This window comes from Lepidochelys olivacea (assembly GCF_965140295.1).
Source record: "Lepidochelys olivacea isolate rLepOli2 genome assembly, chromosome: 27".
Classification (NCBI taxonomy): domain Eukaryota; kingdom Metazoa; phylum Chordata; order Testudines; family Cheloniidae; genus Lepidochelys; species Lepidochelys olivacea.
The window spans coordinates 16,334,088-16,343,074 of NC_140437.1; positions in this window are offsets into that span (position 1 = coordinate 16,334,088).

Below are 8,987 nucleotides of genomic sequence, written 5' to 3' on the forward strand. Positions count from 1 at the left end.
TCCCCCAGAGACAGAGACATCGGGCCGCCCCTCTGACCTGGGTGGGGTGGGGTGGGGCGGGGCGGTGAACTTTTCCAGCCGATAGACAATCATAGAATCATAGAATATCAGGGTTGGAAGGGACCTCAGAGGTCATCTAGTCCAACCCCCTGCTCAAAGCAGGACCAATCCCCAATTTTTGCCCCATCCCTAAATGGCCCCCTCAAGGATTGAACTCACAACCCTGGGTTTAGCAGGCCAATGCTCAAACCAAGGATTTTTTTTTTTACTGTTATTTGGGGGGGTTATTTATTTGTGCCCCTTCGCCAGCTGGAATCTATAAACAGACATTTGTGCTGGTCCCCGGCAGCTTGCGGAGAAATGGAGCTGAATCCCTGGGGGTGGGCGCCGCAGCCAGAGGGGCTGTGACCTGCCCCCATCCCACCCCGGGAAAGATTCAGCGTGCATCGTTAATTACGGTTATTTACCGTACTCTTCTTACCGTAGTGTGCACCAGGTGCCAGGCACTTCCCAAACACCCAGGAAGGCTGGCACCCACTCCCAGTCTGCGTTGTCTCTTCTCCAGTCAGTGGTTTTCAAACCACAGCCCCCGAGCAACCGGCTGGGCACTGGCATTGGGCAGAGCTCTGGGCAGGGCACGTGGGGCATTGGGGTCAGCTGGGCTCCCCTCATTTCCAACTGCTACACCAGGTTAAAAGACATGCGACATGTTTAATAATTCCCTCCATATTAGTTTCCCCAAGCAAGCAATCGCTCGAGCAACCACAAATTTCAAGATCTGTCGATTCAAAGGCCACAAGGGACTATTGTGATACATAATCCGACCATCTGTGTAACGCAGGCCAGAGAACATAAGAGCAGCAACACTGGGTCAGACCAAAGGTCCATCTAGCCCAGTGTCCTATCTTCTGACAGTGGCCAGTGCCAGGTGCCCCAGAGGGAATGAACAGGACAGGTAACAGAACAGAACGTCCCCAAATAATTCCTAGAGCAGCTCTCTTAGAAAAAAAATCCAATCTTGATTTTAAAATGGCCAGTGATGGACAATCCCCCCTGGATGTGATAGGAAAGAAGGTGGGGGCCAAGCCTTGGGGAATGGGAGGAGAGATTTCCTTGTACTCCCCTGTCTGTATCCATCTGTTGTCTCTTGTATTATACTTAGATTGTAAGCTCTTTGGGGGAGGGATTATCTCCTTCTTCTGTGTCTGTACAGAGCCCAGCACCATGGAGGGGTGCTAGGGCCATACAGATAATAAATAAGAAGATGAGGGGGAGGGCTATCCACAAGAAGGAACACTTGGGAGCCCCTTTCCGAGATACATTGGAATACTCCAGTATTTGCACCAATCCTTTGCACCTCTTTACACTTACTGTAGGGAATGGTGCAAATACAGATGTACCATTCCTTCATTCTCTGGGACAACTGGCAGGTTAGTAAGGGGAAAGTGCTCTCTTTCCAACCTGGCGCTCACATCTCTATCCAAGCCTTCTGGCTGAGGGAGGCCATCTGAAGGGGCAGACCTGGCAGATGGTTCTGGATCATCTTCATTCCCTTCCCCGTCTCGAGGGGATGTGGCAACGCTGGGATGGAAATACTCTGCTACTGCCACACACACAATCAAAATATTTGTGCAAAGTCTCAGATTGACTCACATGCTGGGACCCGTTGTCTACGCAGGCCTCACCAATCAGATCAAGGCAGCATGCTGCATCCTGGGACCTGTCTTCAAGGGCCTCCCAATCAGGCTCGAGCTGGGACATGTTCTCCTTGGGAGCTGCAGCTGTGTGTTCGAGGAGGAGCTGCAGCTGGCAACCCTGGCGCTGAAGACAGAATCAAAGCCACCGTCTTGGCTACCCACTCCCAGGCGCATCCCAGCACAGGCTGGCTTCGGGGCTGACGGGCACCTGATTTATTCTTCATTCCCCATCGCCACCCCCTTTGCTGTTTAATGCTTAGTTGGGGCTCCTGGTCAGAGTGATTTGGGGAGGGAGCGTTGACTTAGACCCAGGATGATCCTATGACTAGGACAGTGAATTGGGACTGCGAAGAGCTGGGGGGGAGGGTGTCTCTTCCTCTGACCTGCTGCGTGACACGCTCCCTCTCTGTGCCTGGTCCCCCCACTCCTAGTCTAGCTAGAGTATAAGATAATTGGGGCAGGAACTGTGCACAGTCTCACTGCAGGCCTCAAGGTGTTGCCATTAATACACAGGATAGATAATAACCGGGGCTGGTCCAGGAGCCAGGGCTCCTGGGTTCACAGATTCAGGTGGCAGCATCTCGATTTCCCACTCTTTGGAAAGGGGATCACCCCCCCGTCTCACACTGGTGGTGCTGGGGCGATCCACTGCAACCACAAACCTCTTGGGGAGGGGCTAGAGGGAGGCCAAAGATTCTGGACACACCCATGATGGGCACACTGCAGCCGCCCAGAATTCCCTGGTGGAGCCCAGAACCTCCGGCACCAAAGCCCATGCCCCGAGGGCTTAAGCTAGGGGAGACTCCTCATTGGTTATTAATGAGATAGGGGCCGCCGCCTAGGACACACAGTTGTGTCATTCTGATTCAATCCAGCAGGGGGCACACAATCCAGAATACTTTCTCTCACACACACACAAACCAGAATACTGCAGCCCCTTCCAGATTTCCCCCGAGCCCCACAGCTGCATTTCACCAGTGGGGCCCATCCCCAGCACCGCAATGGCCTTGTGCCCCCAGCAGTCTCCACAGTGGTGCAGCTGGACTGTCCGCGCCCACAGAACCTGCTTATTACTGCAGTGGAAGCCGCACGGGGGAACGCTCTGGCCTTGCGGTAGCCGAAACAACAGGGAACTTTCCCCCCAGGATAGCAGCTCTCTCTTCTCTCTCTCTTTCCTGGCATCGGTTTCCCCCCACAAAATGCCACCCACCCTCACGGGGTGGCTGGCTGGTGTGCCCAGATCACCTGATCCCTCTCCCACGAAACTCAGTGTCTCCCAGTCACATGCCCTACGCTCACAACAGAGAACTGTGCCGTTCACCATCTGCCAGGATAATTGGGCAGCGGCTTGGAAGGGAACCTGGAGGAGGAGCTGTGTCCCTGGCAGCGTTAACCCAGCGAGCTGCCAGCTCCATGTGAGGGATCTGCACTTACATTGCTGCAGATATGCTTTGGGCTGGGCCAGGCAAGGCCCTGGTACCGTGGGCGTGCCAGTGTGGGGGTTTGGCCCCTCGCTCCAGAGTTGTCCTCGAGGATCCTGCATTTCAAGGGTGCAGAACAGGGTACGTTTGCAGGCTTGGCTGAGCTAATTCCACCCGGCGTCAAGGCGAAGCCAAGATGCAGACTGGACCCAGCTCAGAATCAGGTCTGGGTTATGCCTAAAAGGCCCCCTGGCGTGAGTTCACAGCCTGGTTTTCAGAGGTGCCTGACACGTTGGCTCCAGCGGGACTTGCCGGACCTCAGCACTTCGGACCCTGTCTCTGCAGCGACAGCTGAAGGCAACGGAGTCTGACCTAGTTCCCAGCTTCGCCATAGAAGCAGTGGACTGAGCTGTGGGCCCTCAGCCAGGACTCCTGGGCTTTATTTTTGGCCCTGCCACTGACTCCCTGCGTGACCTGGGGCAAGTCCCTCCTCCTCTGACCTGCAATTTCTGACAACGCTGCTGACTGACTGCTCCCTTTGTGGAGCTCTGGGTGTCTGGGATGAACGGCAACATGGCAGAGCACAGCACTGCAACCAACTAGTGAGCTTGGCTGAGTCACCAGTGCCCCCTGCTGGATGGAATCGCAAACTTCTCGGCTGTGTGTCATAGGTCCTTCACTTCTAACAGCGATTCCCCTTGAGCGGCCATGCAAGGGCTTTCAGTGCTGCTCTGAGATCTAGCCCCAGGCAGTTCTGAGTCCCTCTGAGCTATTTAGGAAGCTCCTTGCTCCCATGGAAGCGGCAATCCACCTCTTCGCCTTTCTTTCCTCTCCTGTGACTATGCCAGACGTTGTTCTTTTTCTTTCCCCAGAGGCAGGGAGCAGGTGACAGAGACTTAGAATAATGACCATCCCACGCGTGGTTTCAGAACCCTTCTCTCTTCCCCTCCAGAGTCTTCGTCTGCTGCCCGGGGATGCCCCCTCTCCCTGCCCAGGCCACACACAGAAGATGGAGCAGAACATGGCTGGGAGAGGGGAATCCTCAAACGGGCCTGACCGTCCTGAAGGCACAGCCTGGCCTGGCCCTGTTCACTGCACATAACCTTGCCTTTTCCCCTTACTGCTTGTATTACAAGACAACCCCAAGCCCCACCCAGGGCCCTGCCGAGCCGGGCAGTGCACAGGTGGAGAGACTGCCCCGACCCAAGTGCTCACAGGCTAACCTGACGAACGTTGTGATCTCCATGTTCCACGGGGGAACGGAGGCACAGAGGACTCCGCTGAGGTCATGCGCCAAGTCAGAGAGAACCCAGGAGTCCTGTTCAGCGCGCTGCCCCCGACCCCATAATAACCCAGCTCAGAATGTGCCCTTCTGCAGGGAGGATGTGAATACGGGACTCAACCCCCAGCCGCAGCGGGGCCGCCCTGGGCCGCCTCAGCAGGGAGGCCTGTGGCGATGTCTCGCCTCTACCTGGGGTGTGCCGGCAAGGCTGGGGGACTGCCACGGCCCGCGCTGCCCTCGCCATCAGCAGAGGGCGCTACCCTCCCGGGCGGCTGAGCCTGTGCCCAGGACTGCAAGCGCCAGAGCAGCCTGGGTCCCACCGGGGGGCTGAGGGCCCAGCCCTGCTGTGCCCCGCAATGCCAGGGCCCTGGCCTGGCTCCCCCCAGCCAGCGTGGAGCACCTCTGGGATCCCACTGGGATACAAGCGACTGCCCTGGCCCCTGCCCCAAGCTGACACCGCGTGGCCGCTGCCCACACACACACACACACAGACCCTGGGTGGGGGGCTGTAATCCGCAGTGTTACCCCCCTTCCAGACAGCGCAGGGCTGTTCCCAGCCAAGGGATTCTGCACTATGGCCAGCAGAGAGTGCTGAGCAGCTGGGCTCCCCCCGGCCACCCCTGGCACCCTGTCCGTTGTACATACCCCCTGCCACACACACACACACACACAGGGCCCTTGTTTATTGTTCAGCCAGGCTCCTTCCCAAAGAGGCGGTCGAAGCCGGGGGTGGGCAGGGGGGCTCTGCGGAGAGGCAGCAGCTGTCAGCTGAGCTGGCGTCTGTCCAGCATGGCTCTGTGGGGGCCATTCAACAGGCCGGGAAACAGCCTTGACTTCCTACGCTCGTGCCACAGCACCGACAGCCCCGCCTGGGCCGGAAGGATCCGCTTGCCCCTGGCCATACCAGAATCCGCAGCCCCCACTGGCCAGGGCTCCTGGCCCAGCAGCCTGCTTGCCGTGCGGCGGCTCCATCTCCCCAGAGCCCCTCAAGCCCAACCCGCAGCCCCCTGCTATCCCGGCACCCCCCGCTGCCCTAGCCCTGGGCTCCCCCCAGCTGTACCAGGACCCCTCAGTCCTGACCCGCAGCCCCCTGCTACCCCAGCCCCGTGTTCCACGGATCTGCACAAACTGGGTCTCTAGCCAAGTTCGGCGAAGACGTTTGTCCTCTGTCCAGGGCTAAAGGTGACCGATCACATGACTGTGCCGTGTCAGCAGCAGGTTGGAGCCCAAAGCCTGGGCAAGCCAGACCTAGAAGAGGCAGTGATAAGGTGCCCCCGGGGCTCCCCCCACCACCACCACGTTCTTTGCCAGGCAGGGAAGGGAGAGTCAGGCATTTACCCCAAGTGACACCGGCTTTTTGTCCCTTTGTTGTACGGCTTCTGCTCTGGCTCTCGGACCTATTCACTGAGCCCGGGCACCATGCAAAATATGCCAGGCACTGCCAGCGGTGGGACCCAATGCCAGGAGGGATCCATACTGCGGGGAGAGGCCGTGGCAACGGCAGGAGGAGCTGAAGCAACAGGGAAATCATTTCAGAATAAAAGGGGCCCTGGGTGCCCAGTAGGGGATTCCCCCTTCCCCACCACACCCTCGGGCCCCTCATAGCTTTGAAGGCAGCTGGAGAGAGAGCGGAGTGGGAATGGTTACTCAGGATCCTGCATTTATGGAAGCAGCTCCGGATCTCAAAGCGCTTTGCAGAGGTGGCCCCGTATCATGGTGCTACAGACGGAGAAACTGAGGCAGGGGGGACTCACCCATGCTGTCAGAGTGACAGAGGTGGGTGCCCGCTAGCACCACGTCCGGGCACAGGGGTCCTGAAGAGACTTAGTCCCTGCCCCCGCCCGGCGGTGCTCAGCTTCAGGGATGGGATGTGCTTGCCTTCAGAGATGGGAAAGGCACAGCCCCGTGAGCCAGCTCTGGTCTCACCCAGGAGAGAGGCGGTCTGGGCTGCTGCGGTCCGGCTGCTGGCTGACCCACCAGGCCTTTGGGTGGAAGGCATCCCGGAGCATTGGCAGCCTGCGAAAAATCCAGGGCCCCAAAGCGCGGGAGAAGGCCGGGGTCAGCAGCTTGGGAGCAGCTGGCCAGCGTCAAGCGCGTTCCGCAGAGTCAGCAGGCGAACAGCTGGGGGCCGGACGCAGAGCACGGGGGTAAAATATTTGGGTTGTTACAACATCGACGTCAGAGACAAAGACAGAGGCACCGAAAACACGAAGGGCCCCGGAAAGGGCCTGGAACCTTTTGTTCCCAGTGCAGGAAGGACCAACAAAGCCCTCCTGACAGGGCTGCCAAACTACGCCCACTTGTGCTGGGGCCTAGTCCTGCCTGCCAGGGGGGACCCCCCCGGCATACCATTCCCTAGCACGGCACTGCGGTCAGCCCTGTCTCAAAGGGCAGAGCGCCCCCCCGACTGAGACCCAGCACCCCCCCCCGGCATAGCGCCCCCTAGCATGGCACTGCGGTCAGCCCTGTCTCAGAGGGCAGAGCGCCCCCTATCGAAACACCAGCCGTGCTTTCGGCTGCCCCTGGGGTTTCCCTGGCTGCTCTCCCATCCCAGCACGGGCCCCTGGGGAGCACTGAGCCGGTCCTCGAGGCCTGTGCCTTTGCCAGCCTGGGCTGTGGGGGAATGAGCAGTACTGAGGTTATCCTGCTGGAGAGCCGTGGGTGCACAGGGGCAGCGTCCGTTTCCGGGGGGCTCCGCTCCTGTTCAACACGTCGCTCTGGGTGGGAATTTCCCTGGGACCCTTCGCGGGTGGGGAAAACGCCTCCTCAGCTCTTCTGGCCGGCAGGGTGAGCCCACCCAGCTGTGGCCTCTGGAAAAGGAAACCATGCCCCTCAATCCCGACCCGCAGCCCCCTGCTAGCCGTCTCTGGCTTAATTACAGGCAGAGAGCAACCCCGCCCCGAGAAAAGAGCTCGTTTAGCAGTCTCCTAATGAACCTGTCTGCCGGGGAGGCGCGGACCCCGCCGAGACCCAATTCCACGCCACGCTCCACTTCCCCGAGCCGGGGCCGCGCTGGAGGGAACCGGGGGGGCCACAGGCCTACCGGTGCCCCTCAGTGCCGACCCACAGCCCCCTGCTCTGCCAGCCCTGGGCTCCCCTACCCCACTGCTTTGCCGGTGCCCCCCAATCCCGACCCACAGCCCCCTGCTCTTCCCATATGCACCCCCTCCCAAACACACACGCTGGGCTGCAAGCAGGCAGCCAATCTCGGCCCGCCGGCATGAGGTACCTGCACCCACACTGGGGGAGAGCCCTGTCTCCTGCTGCCCCCACCCTTCTGGGGCACAAGCAACCATTCGTGTTCTAGAGCAAGATGAGGGTTCTCGAGCAGGGGCACATCGTTATTCTGGAGCAGGGTACACCTACAGACACTTGTTCTAACGCAGATGCACGTTCTAGAGCGGGAAGGGCTGGGGCGAGCTGGTCTAGAACATCGACATTCTAGAGCTGTGCTTTCTAGAGCCAGGGAAGGGTTGTTCTGGAGCAGGGCATTCCGGAGGCCTGTATCCCTGAACCTTCCTCTCCCTAGGCAGTGAGGAGCTGAGGGGTTTGGCCAGTCTCCCGTGGGCAGTGGAGGGGGCAGGTTTCTCCCCCGGTGTGGGTTTCTGGTAGGGAGGGGGCAGGTGGCTGGGCTGAGACTCTGCTGTGTCCTGATGATACAGGAGCTGTGTGGGCTGCCGGACCCCTCCTGCCAAGAGACCCCCCTCCCCGCACGCACCTGGGACGGAGCTCACGTCTGCCCCCCACCTGCTCCATCCTCCCTCGGGCCGGGTGCCTGCACTGGATGGGAAGTTGCACAGGGTGGGGATCCCCTCAGAGCTCCTGCCTGGCGGGGTCTGTGGCCAAGGCTGGGCAGCCCCGACGTGCCCCCAGCCCCGACCTGCCCCCAGCCCCAGCAGCGGTGTCGGCCCGTGGGGGTGGGTTCTAGCCTGAGCATTGGCTGGTTTCAAGGCCTGCTTTGCTCCTTGCCTGGAGGGGATGGGGTGGGAGCATCTCTCCAAGCGTTGTGGTGTGCAAGCCGTGGGGCCAGGCTCCAGTTCCCTCTCCCCACCCTCCCTGCAGGCCTGGCCACACAGGCCCCATTGGGTCCCTGCCTCCTGCACTCTGGTCCTGGGCCCCCCATGGGGCCTTTTTCCCCTCTGCTGCCCACCCCCGGGGAAACACAAACCCTGCCTCTGGGGTTCTGAGAGGATCTGGGCTCAGCCCTGCCCCATGCTAGGGGCAGGAGTGTCGGGCTTTGGGCTGGGCAGGACCAAGCCTGGATGCAATGAGCAGTGCCTGGGAAAGCAGCCTGGGCCGGGGGCAGCCCGCCAGGCCCCTCCACCTCGGACTAACTCCCTGAGGTTCCAGCCAGTATCATGCCATGCCTAGATCCTCCGCCTGCCCGCCAGGAACCAAATCCCAGCCCAGGTACAGGGGCAGGGAGGCGCCGGGAGCTTTGCCAGCCAAGGGAACGTCCGCTCCGGCAATCGCACTGATGAGAAATAACAAAGGCCACTTAATTCCCAGCGTTAATTATTCATCCTGGCCCCGCCAAGCAGGGAGCCACAAATCCCCCTATTATGGAGCCGGGATTAAGGGGATTTG